This window comes from Girardinichthys multiradiatus, chromosome 23 (genome assembly GCF_021462225.1).
Source record: "Girardinichthys multiradiatus isolate DD_20200921_A chromosome 23, DD_fGirMul_XY1, whole genome shotgun sequence".
NCBI classification, from domain to species: Eukaryota; Metazoa; Chordata; class Actinopteri; order Cyprinodontiformes; family Goodeidae; genus Girardinichthys; species Girardinichthys multiradiatus.
The window spans coordinates 42,523,752-42,535,995 of record NC_061815.1 but is presented as its reverse complement, the minus strand read 5'-3'; the positions used below and the strand labels follow the sequence as shown (position 1 = coordinate 42,535,995).

General features: G+C 38.4%; 1 protein-coding gene across 4 annotated transcripts in view; it reads right to left on the bottom strand.

Annotated features, from left to right (window-relative positions):
- The window catches only part of htr4 (5-hydroxytryptamine receptor 4), a 206,455-nt gene extending 195,122 nt beyond the window's left edge, over window positions 1–11,333 (bottom strand). For 2 of the 4 annotated variants that reach the window (XR_007036322.1, XM_047353630.1), the window contains exon 1: window positions 10,874–11,333. The gene's annotated coding sequence lies outside the window, so the exon portion shown is untranslated. Of the gene's footprint in view, window positions 1–10,307; window positions 10,332–10,873 lie in introns of those variants that run through there. The other 2 variants (XR_007036323.1, XM_047353629.1) reach the window with 2 other exon arrangements.
- Between the last annotated feature and the right edge of the window lie 911 nt (window positions 11,334–12,244).

Genomic DNA, 12,244 nt, shown 5'->3' with positions numbered 1-12,244 from the left:
CAGAACATAAAACCCTAATTTAAAGAACAAATATATTTTTGAGCCAGAGAACCTGAAAATGTTAAGAGTATGAAACATAAATTAAATATCTACCTATCCAATGTTTTTCAAACCATATAAGTAATTTTAAAACACATCTTTATGCAACAAATATAGCCTTTTGAGTCACATCTCTTAAAAATTGAGGATGTACCACACAGGGGTTCACAAAAGAACCCAAAACAGCATCTACAGTACTGCAGGCCTCATTTGCCTTCATTAAAATCTGTGTTCATGATTCAACAGCATGAAAGAGACCAAGCAAAAATAACATCCACTGGAGAGTACCAAGGTGAGAGCAACTGCTTTACCAAAAAGAACACAAAAGCACGTCTCACATTTGTCAAAGAAAACATGATGATGATCTGCAGGACTTATGTGAAAGTATTGTATGGACTGATGAGACAAAGTGGAGCTTTTCGGAAAGTGTGCATTCTGTCACATCACTCCAGGACCTGCAGTGGTTGAAGGAACCATGAGTTCTGCTCTCTACCAGAAGATCCTGAAGGAGAACATCTGACCTTTAGTTTGTGACCTTAGGTTCAAGTGCACTTGGGTTATTCAGTACGACAATGTCACATCTGAAGGCCAAAACAAATCAAAATAAAGGTTTTGGACTGGTCTAGTCCAAGTCTTCCCTTGAATCTTATGGAGATGCTGAGTACATGTTCAAAAACCTTTCATGGTGACCGAATTAAAGCAGTTCTGTGAAAAAGATAATGCAAAGGCTTGATAGCAGTTGTTGCCATCAAGTGCAGCACAATAAATTACTAGGTTTAGGTGGCAATCACTTTGTCACATAGGGCCAGATTGCTTTGATAGCTTCTTTCTCTTATGTGAAATAATCATTTCAAAACAGCCCTTTTCTATTTAAAATGTGCCTTTTTTACAGCACTGCACATGGCTCATGGAAAATAACAGCAAATAAATACTACATTCCAAGCAAGCCTTTAATATATTAATGCTGGTGCAAACTGATATATTGATAATAATATGTTTTGGATATTTTTTTCAGCCCTACAGTTTGTGCAATAAAAAAGGAAGTGAGAGCTTCCTAAAGTGAACATCTGCATTCTTCCATTTTACTTCTGACTATAATTTAAGCAGTTATAACCCAGATCATTCATGCATTCAAAACAGATGTTCTGGCATCAGGCTGAACTACTTGATAATTGTGTTCATCATTCAATCATGTTGCAAGTATTAGAGCATCAGATATATTACTTTCATCATTCATGGCTGTGCAATTTAAGTCCAATCTGTATACATTAGTCCTGAAAGCATTTATGACATTATTTCTGAATGTTAATAAAAGTGTCTCAGTTTTTGTTGGAGCTTTAACTTGTCACTCAGCAGGACATGGGGCTTTGGAAATATGTTGTAGTGGCTCACCTACGTTTCATCCACAGTACTGCAATGAATTTATAGTAGGCTGTAATTGGGTCCATGCAGGACATGAAGGCTTCCTGAAATGCTCTGTTTCTATTTCTATGACTTAAAGTCTCAGTTATGCCTCAAAAAGGAGTTACAAAACAAAGAAAAAACCCATCCTAATTTTGTGCTGTTTTTGTGATACATCACATTGGGAGCTCTAATTCAGATTCATTATATCAGAGCTTGAGTGTGGCTCGTTGAGGCTCCATTCAGAGGCCAATCTGACAACCAATGAATAGAGCTAATTACCCATATTCAACTGCTCCAACACAGACAACAGCAGACCAGGGAGAGAGTTTAACATTTTGACTCCCCTCAACAACATGCAAACCACGTCCTCCGCATGTGAAGTTGTAGTGAGTGTGTTTGTTTCTCTAAACAAAAGAATACTGCTGCAAGTCAAGCTAATTCTTGAAAAAATCAATTTAACACATCTATAAATCCTTAAAGGACATGTTAAAATGATGTTCTCGGTTTGATTAGGTTCTGATTTTGGCCAATGGCCTAAGGAAGTTTTAATCTTCTCTTCAAGCATAACATATTCAAGCTGTTTCAGAGATGTTAGAAAAAGGAAGCTGTTACTTATCTACTCTAAAAACACATTAAAGATGTTCAGCCATGCTACAGTTTGGTGACTGTGGAAGCCTGGCTGAGTATTCCACTCACTGCTGTGCACCTTGTACTACTTCCTACATATTTTAGCTGTGTCAAATGATGTATTGTGCATATTGTGTTTTATATTTTTAGCACTTTGGATCCTTTTCATGTTTTTATTAAATGTTAAATATCAGAAAAATGTCCTAATCATGAGTCTGAAACCTTGCTGTCACTCTTACCATGGGACACACGCAAGAAAATACATAAATATCACCAAATTGTTCCTGTGTCGTTGGAAGACGTTTTGATCACACTCATTTTTCATGCAGGCTTTCTCGAGAAGAATATAAGCTTATGAGTTTATTTCACTGTAACCTTTACATTTTCAGATGTCCAAAACAATCAGATAATGGATTCTTTGGCAAAAATAACTTTGCACCAGTTTTCTCAGTCTTTGTAATTCTTGCACAATTTCAGCCTGTCCTTTATGATTTTCTAAGACAGAAGCGGCTTTTTTGCTGACTTGTTGTGCGACACTAATTGCTTTTATTTTGTAATTTTCTTGAAAGTAGGAGAGGGAAATGGGGTAAAGAGAGGGGGAAGAGATGCAGCACAGGTCGCAGTGGCCGAGACTCAAAATAGGGGACAGCCGCTTTGAGGGCTGAAGCCTCTCTATACATCTGGTGCATCCTCTACCACTGCACCAGCACCACACCCATGACACAGGTTATTTGTAAGAAAAAATCAGGATTGTTTTTTTAATTTTTGTAGCTAATGGCAACTAACACACATAAATAAGTTTGACAAAATGTGTTATTTTAATAGTCTCCCAAGTTCAATCTCCGATGCAATGGATTTCATCATGGGTTTCTCTATTGCTGAATGATAAATGGATGATAAGAGTATTAGTATACTGTGCCAGTGTGTCACAGCAAAGATAACAGTCATAACACTAATGACTCCAGTTATAATTAGCAAAAACATTTTTTCCAGAGAAATGTGATCAGATAAAACAGATGATGTCCCAAAGTGGGAGGAAAATTACATCAGGCTTCTTAATGGTAATCTTAAAAATGAGACAACTGGGTTTGTATGCATGCAAAATCTCTTAGAATTATTAACTATATTTTATTTCAGTAAATGTTCTTCATATTTCAGAAGGCCAACAGATGACAGAGTTCACAGAACAAATGTTTGGGGATGGCAGGATGTACTTTTAGATAACTATTTAAGCTGGTAAGATACACAAATTAATTATAACTAATGAAATGGGGCTGTACTAAACTGCTTCTGCACTATGCATATTGTGTTATTGTATCAACATGAGTGCAAAAAAAACTAAAACATGCAAAACTGCAAGTTTCTGTTTTTAGTTACTAAGAAAGGTGTATCAGCTTCTCCGAGTATCTCTAAATCTAAATGAGAAATGTGTCTTAAAAGACAATCAACTTTTTTCGCTACTGGTAGTATTTTGCTTTTTAGTAAGATGTTTGCTCATTATCACATCATTAGAAAGACAAAATACAATAGAAATAAGGCAAAAACTAAGAACAAAAATAAACCCAACAGACTAGAGAGTATAATCAATCCATTCATAGGTTGTGTTGGAGCCTAGATTGGTCTCATTTCTCTCATACAAGCTGTGCCTCTGACAGACTGCTAACTCAGAACTGCTAACCCTAAAGGGAATGTCTCTGCAGCCACTTTGCTCCCTGGTGAGACACTTTATTGTTTTGCCATGAGTATCCACCTTTTGCTGCTCAAGGAAATAGCCGCACTCCTGACAACGGCAACAAAAATAATGGTCACTTTGACGATGGCAGACAGAATCTTCTGCTACATTTGTTACCATGGAGTCAATTCTCTCCATCAGATTTCAAAAAAGAGCAGTCAGCACAGAAGAGTAATATTTGAATTTTTTTCCCTAATTTAAAATATTTAAGCTGTCCAAACAAATCATTAATCATTTATTTTAGTCTTTTTAAATAAATGAAGGACCTGGATTGTACAAGAAAAAAATAAATAAATAAATAAATGTTGAAAATGTTTAAAATGTGAGGTTTTTTTATGGGGAAAAATCTGAGTTTTGCCAGACAAAAAAAAAAAAAAAAGCAATATATAGACAGGAACATTTTAAAAGCTTATGCACTGCAAAAACTTATAAACAACAAGGTAAAATGTGTTGTTTTTAATATAGGTTTGAAAACCAGTCACACCTAGTGAGGACCAAAGACTATTTTCTTCCTTCTTATAATTGAACTTGCAAATGCCAACACACTTATAAAACCTTAATGTATTGGTGATTATCCTTTGGGTACACTTGGTTTTTGTTGATTGCTCATTTTTTCTTTCATTCATCAAAAATAAAAAAGAATAAAAGTATGGTAAAGTTGTGATGGTTAAGAATGTATTAATGATTTCTAAAAGATTATCAGTGAAGTTTAAGGTTTAAGGTTGACGGTAAATTATCAGAAATCGCTTTTAAGCCCCTCCGAAAAATTTTTAACAATATAAGAGAACCCTTAATTTCATAAACCTATATCTGATGGGAGGTATAAAAAAACAGCAAAACAATTATCACAAAACTCTCATCCCCGGGCTGTCGCCTCTGATGCTTGCACCAAATTCGCCCTGTCGGGTGCTGAAAATGCATTTTGTGAAAGTGCAGACGCTGCAGTTGATTGTGATTTTCATACAGTTGATTAAAGTGAGTAGCTCCTTAGGACACTGGAGGCACAGTGCCAAATATGTTTCACAGTATTTTTAGAGAAAGATAGAATGACATTTGTATGCAGGAGGTAAAGTAAGTGACTATTGATCCTGTGCAGATAGCTGACTGTTTATGTGTGTCTCCACCAGAACCTGCAACTGACCCGCTCAGCTGTTTCATATCAGTGTCATCCCTCCAAGATGCTGAATTTCAAACCATGTATGTCAAATGTAAGACCCACACGTAATAAACAGAAAACAACTTTTTTTCCACTGGAATATTTCTTTTCAAAAGTTAGCCAAAGCAAGATGTCTTCTTGACTAGGAGGCTTGTGGGCAGAATTGAAAATGAAATGGTGAAAGAGAGAGAAACAGTGCCATCCTCGAAGCCAACAAAGACAAGCTAACTGTCACATTGATCAATAAAAGAACTGAAATCAAAACTACTTTTATCAGTCTTTTGTGGTGACTTTTCAACCCACCCATCCCTGTGAACATAAAAGAATGTCAAATGAAGGTTTTTATCCATAAGCTCCAAAAACTGAGTTTCTGAAAAAATGTCCCAGGGGAGCTTCATGTGGAAATACAGATGCTCAAAACATCAATTCTGAATCCAGACATCATCCAGCCAGATGCCAAGGAATAACTGTAAAAGTGTTAACGTTACTGTTTGACATTATCTCATTAAAGTAATTTAGTAAAGTAAAGGCATAGTTTATGATTTGTTAACAACAAAATTATATTTCGATTTGACCAGCTCCGGCCATTGTGGTCCTTAATATTATTGTAGTCGCTCTTGAGTTTTATTCATTTTGCCCTGCGCTACCTCTTGGAAAACCTTCTCATTTCTCCTGGTCCCATGGTCAGTTAGTGAACAGCAGTCTGTTCAAGTCACATGTAGTACCAGTAACTCATGCTGGTTAAACCTTATTACTCTATGAGGTATGTTGCATTGATTCCAGACAGACAAATTGTGCATATTAATTTTGAAGAGCAGTTAACTCTAACTTAAACATATCAGCATTCAGGCTCAATTCTCCAGATACATTTTTACTATCAAACAAACACAAACACATGCATATAAATATACACTGGTCAAAAAATTAAAGGAACATTTTGAAAACACATCAAATCTCAACTGGAATAAAATCATGCTAGATATCCATACCAATGAGGAATTGGTAATGTTTTAGGAAAAAAAAGGATGCCGCATCTTTTATGAAAATGAAAATTATCAACCCACAATGGGCTTAATCCAAAGTCACTGAAATCTCATTGCAGCAACTTAAAATGGTTCTCAGTAGTCTGTACGGCCCCACATGCTTGAATGCATGGCTCACAATATCAGGCATGCTCCATATGAGATGAGAGATTATGTCCTGGGGTATCTCCTCCCAGATCCTGACAAGGGTATCGCTTACCCCTAAACAGTCTGAGGTGCAACCTGGTGGTGTCAGATGGACCTAAACATGGTGTCCCAGAGATGCTCTATTGGATTTAGGTTAGGGGAGCTGAGAGGGCAGTCCATAGTATAAATTCCTTCATCCTCCAGGAACTGCCTGCATATTCTTGCATACCACATCAGCCCTGGCATACCAGGAGAAACCCAGGACCCATTGCATCAGCAAAATGTCTAACAGTGGGTTCAAATATTTCATCCTAATACCTAATGAAAGTCATTGAGCCATAATTTATGATGAACAGGTCTCTGCGTCCCTCCATGGATATGCTTCCCCAGACCACCAGCAAACCGATCATGCTGAACAATGTTGTAGGCAGCATGACGTTCACCACAGCCTCTCCAGGGTCTGGAGGAGCTTTGGTGGGTCTGCAAAACCATTCCTGTTTTTGGGGTCGTCTCATTGTTAGTGCACCACACCGAAACAGCTGAAACTGATTAATGACCCACTCTACTTTACTGACCAGATTAATATTCAAGAAGTATATATATATATATATATATATATATATACAGGGGTTGGACATTGAAACTGAAACACCTGTCAATTTAGTGTGGGAGGTTTTATGGCTAAATTGGACCAGCCTGGTTGCCAGTCTTCATTGATTGCACATTGCACCAGTAAGAGCAGAGTGTGAAGGTTCAATTAGCAGGGTAAGAGCACAGTTTTGCTCAAAATATTGAAATGCACACAACATTATGGGTGACATACCAGAGTTCAAAAGAGGACAAATTGTTGGTGCACGTCTTGCTGGCGCATCTGTGACCAAGACAGCAAGTCTTTGTGATGTATCAAGAGCCACGGTATCCAGGGTAATGTCAGCATACCACCAAGAAGGACGGACCACATCCAACAGGATTAACTGTGGATGCAAGAGGAAGCTGTCTGAAATGGATGTTCGGGTGCTAACCCAGATTGTATCCAAAAAACATAAAACCACGGCTGCCCAAATCACGGCAGAATTAAATGTGCACCTCAACTCTCCTGTTTCCACCAGAACTGTCCGTCGGGAGCTCCACAGGGTCAATATACACGGCCGGGCTGCTATAGCCAAACCTTTGGTCACTCATGCCAATGCCAAACGTCGGTTTCAATGGTGCAAGGAGCGCAGATCTTGGGCTGTGGACAATGTGAAACATGTATTGTTCTCTGACAAGTCCACCTTTACTGTTTTCCCCACATCCTTGAGAGTTACGGTGTGGAGAAGCCCCAAAGAAGCGTACCACCCAGACTGTTGCATGCCCAGAGTGAAGCATGGGGGTGAATCAGTTATGGTTTTGGCTGCCATATCATGGCATTCCCTTGGCCCAATACTTGTGTTAGATGGGTGCGTCACTGCCAAGGACTACCGAACCATTCTTGAGGACCATGTGCATCCAATGGTTCAAACATTGTATCCTGAAGGCGGTGCTGTGTATCAGGATGACAATGCACCAATACACACAGCAAGAATGGTGAAAGATTGGTTTGATGAACATGAAAGTGAAGTTGAACATCTCCCATGGCCTGCACAGTCACCACATCTAAATATCATTGCGCCACTATGGGGTGTTTTGGAGGAGCGAGTCAGGAAACGTTTTCCTCCCCCAGTAGTGGTCACGTAGTGACCTGGCCACTATCCTGCAAGAAGAATGGCTTAAAATCCCTCTGACCACTGTGCAGGACTTGTATATGTCACTCCCAAGACAAATTGACGCTGTATTGGCCGCAAAAGGAGGCCCTACATCATACTAATAAATTATTGTGGTCTAAAACCAGGTGTTTCAGTTTCATTGTCCAACCCCTGTATATATATATATATATATAGCAGGTAAATCTAGTCTAATCTTTAAGCAGAGCTAGAGTCCAGACTTTGCAACAAAAAGAGGCCAGTTACCTGTATTAAGGTATATCAAGGCTGTGAAAGGTAACTGGTTCAAAAATGCTAAAAATGTTCCAACATACATTTAGAGTTTAAAGCAATTTTTCATTAGATGTCAGAGACCAGTGACCTTTGACACATTCCAGCAAGACTTTATGGAATAAGAAGTAATGCAGCATTCATTCTCCCTCACCTGTTGCTACACTTTGTCAGGTCAACTGGCTGAAAGAAGGCTACCACCATACACTTTTCCATCTCTTACAACAAAGAAAAATTTGACTGTTTGGAAATATTTGTGATTAATGAATGATATGGCATTATTATAAGAACAATACAAATTGTTGCTCTTCTGCTTGAAAATGAAAGCAATAAGGTCATGTAAAATATATATATTTTTAATTTTTTCTAATAACACCATTGGACGGTGACATTTCTACTCTAGGTTATCATACTGTGAGAATCTCTTACTAGGACCTGTCCGGTGTTGCTTCCCATGGAGCACAATTTTTTGAGTAACTGTTGATCATTTTTATTAAATTTTTGAAGTCATCGTTAAAAAGTAAAATTCAACTGACTGCACAGTGCTGCTACACAATAAAAACAATACCCAGCAACCGGGCAGAGGAGAGCAACATAGCATAAAAAGTTTCAAAAAATATTCAACCCAGCACTAACCATAAAACCATACTTGAAAATTGTATGTTTGGATACAATTGAAATGCTAAAATATGCCCTCTTGTGGACTAAGAATCACCTGAGAGAACCTTCAAATGAAAAAAAAACTTAGATGCATAAAGAGCTGTAGATTTAATAAAAATGACTGTCTTAAACCAGCTACATCTTCATCTATATTTCCAACAAGCTTATGCGTATTTGTAATCATGAATCAAAAACATTATTCAACTTTAAAAGGAGCCACCAAAGGTCTTGCCACCAGAGAAGCATTTATTTGTATGTTTTCTGTGGCTGCGACCCTTCTCCACCGTCCCCCCAAAAACAAACAGCACTGTACTTTCCATCAGTGCCTAGAATTCCCCTGAAGAGATCCAAAGGTGGATGTAATATAAAATCTTACCCGTGGGTCTGCTCAGAAGTGACCACACATCATAAAATGTCAAAATCACAACATGATGTTTCAAAGACTTGGCAGGGTACAATATTTCATCCAAACACTTAGTTTTAATAGGCTTTCATTAAAAAAATTAAAACATTTGTGTGAAATTTAAACTTTTGGTTATTTTCTTGAACATATTTGATGTAAACATTGTTTTCATTCATTTAAGTTATACAGTAGATGACGACTAAAAATGGGAAGCTCATGATACTAGCATGTCATAAGTGTTATACACAAAAGCCACAGCAAAACATAGTCATAATATTGAATCACAATCACAACCACACCTGGAGAAGAGCTCCTTCTTATTAGACGGTGTATAAGAGAATTTCACAGTCAGCTGAATTTATTGGAGGGCTGTCTCCACAAGCTGGTTAAAGAAAGGTAGAAAAACGATACACTTTCTTTGTGGAACTGTATCATATAAAAACAGAGGAACTTGTCAGTCGTAGGTGAGGTATCCCCTATACTAACACCTGGAGTCATTCGTGTGTAGAACTGAAGAACTCTAGCAGCTTTCTAAGCTCATCTAGAAGAGTTCTTGTGTGTGACCTGCAGATTGTAAACTGTAAATTATAAGGCTGTGATCCTCCAATTACCGTTTGAGTCAACCGCGGTGTCACATTGTCCCTCAACCTTTGATCGATGGAAAATGGATTGTCTGCGTGACTGAACCATAAATATTACATAAAAGATTGCAATCGCAGGGTTAGCTCAAGTCATTGTGAAAGTATGTGAATACAGAGAAGACAAAACTGTTTTGTGAGAGTAGGGGACTCAAATGCTATGAAAACAAAACTTCAGAATCAATTACTGAAATGTAAAGATCCCTCCAACATGAACAAAAACATTTTTAGAATGTTTCATAATCACATCCCAAGTCATGTTTTTTCATCCAAACACTGATAATTTCCTTTATCCCTTACAATAAAAAGTTGACAAATGAAGTATGTTCCACTGCAAGGCACAGTTGGAGAATCTATCATGCACAAGCCTTTGCTACAAATCCAGCCAGATGGATGAAACAAGTGTAATCAAAATATCCATAATCCAAACATTCAAGAGAATTCCAGTCACTGATCGTTTGACTTACAGGAGTCGGTGTCTCCTCACAGCCTCCCTCTTCAACAGGCAAGCAGTATGTGCCAGTTGACTCTGTGCATGTATCCACAGCCCTCCTTATCAATAGATCATTAATCGATTTAAAAGGTAGCTACAACACCGCCTGGTTCTGCAGGGTTCAAATGTATGGAAAGCTGGCATTCAGATAGCAAGGCAGAGTGTTGTTTTGGTGCATTTTTCTGTAGAAATGAAATAAAACCTGGCAACTGCCAACATGCAACGTTATAGAGGATTATCTACAAAATCCTCTTGGATGAAGAAACATAATTATGGATTATAACTCTGCATTTGGCCTGATGAAACACAGACACCGAAATAATAAAATAACACATGTGTTATACTCTGTTCATATTTTTCACTCATTTGGGGGATTCCGACACTCTAAAAGTGGCTGTAAATGACAGGTGGACGCAGCGCGTCCTTTGGTGTGTGTGCACAGTTTATCTGAAGAGTTCACCCTTTCACGCAGAACATAAACAAACTGAAAACGGAAACAAAAAAGCCTGACAGAATAAAAAAGGAGTTCGGTTCACTCACCATTTCTCTGTGGAGGCGCCGGGTCCTGAAAGCATGTCACGACACTAAATACCCATGAGCCAAAAAACCGCTGCTTTTCAGTCCGGCGACGAAAAACAACAACTAAGCAACAGAGAGTAATAAAGCCGGGCTGCAGTTGACGCTCGATACTGCTCAGCTGAGTGGAAGTAGCGCAGCGCAGCAGAGCCCAGTGGCGGAATTTGGAGACACGTCCGTGCGCAAAAAGCCGGCGAGCCGAAGAGCGCACCGCTGGTTAGGACTCTGGAGATACGGACACTCTTTAAAAAGAGAAGTTCGGAATTGGGGAAACCTTCCAGGGGTTTTAAAGGCGGCGTGGATTGTGCCCAGTCAGTCTGCTGCGGAGGAGTTGGCGCTGTTCCGCTCTGTGTGAACCCACAGCGGACATTCAACCGCTCCGGTCAAGTCCCTCCTCCTTTCTTCAGCCCTGAAGTAACGGAAGCACTTACTCGCTCCCTCTGTCTCCGTCACCGTCACACTACATGTAACTAACACGATCCATTTGGCCGAGGCTGTCCCTGCTGACGCGCGACTGACTGAAGTGACCTGAGCACGTGTAAGGACCCAAACTTTGACCTTTATATACATACAGTGTACGCAGAAGTTTTGTTTTTGTTGTTTTATAACAATCGTATTTTGATCTCATATGAATAACGGGTTTTTTTTTCTCACACTTGCATCTTAATTAATTAGAATACCCCAAATTCAGTTTGTCAGGAAATTTTAACCCTACATATAATCTATTTAAAAACAGGATTTTTTAGCAGATTTTTTATTATAAGTGACAAGACAAAGGAGGAAATGTGTTCTATTACATCTGTCATAAAACTTACCTAGCTTTTCAAAAAAAAAAAACCTCATAACGAGAGTCAAACATGGTGATGGTAGTGTGATGCTGTGGGGCTTTATTGCTGTTTCCGGACCTGGATAACTTGCCATAAAGTCATGAATTCTGCTCTGTGGAATAGGGTGCCTAGCTATCAGTGGATGACCATATTAAATAGGCTTGGGATATGCAGCAGATCAATCATCCAAAGCGCACAAGCAGTTAATCTCTGAATGGCTCTAAACAAAGCAAATGAAAGTCATTAAGTTACCTAGTCAAAGTCCAGATGCCTTGTCATGACCTTAAACAGACCATTAATGCTTGAAAATTCTCTAGTCTTAAAATAATTTGATAAACACAAATATTTTGGTGTGACAACAAAGCAAGAAAAGAACAAATATGTAAAAGGGGAATATTTATTCAGAGCACAGTGTAAATGTATTAAACAAAGAAGTGTACGCTGTATTTATTTTTGGATGACATATTTTATTTATTTGCTTATTTGTGTATTTAATCAATCAGACCTC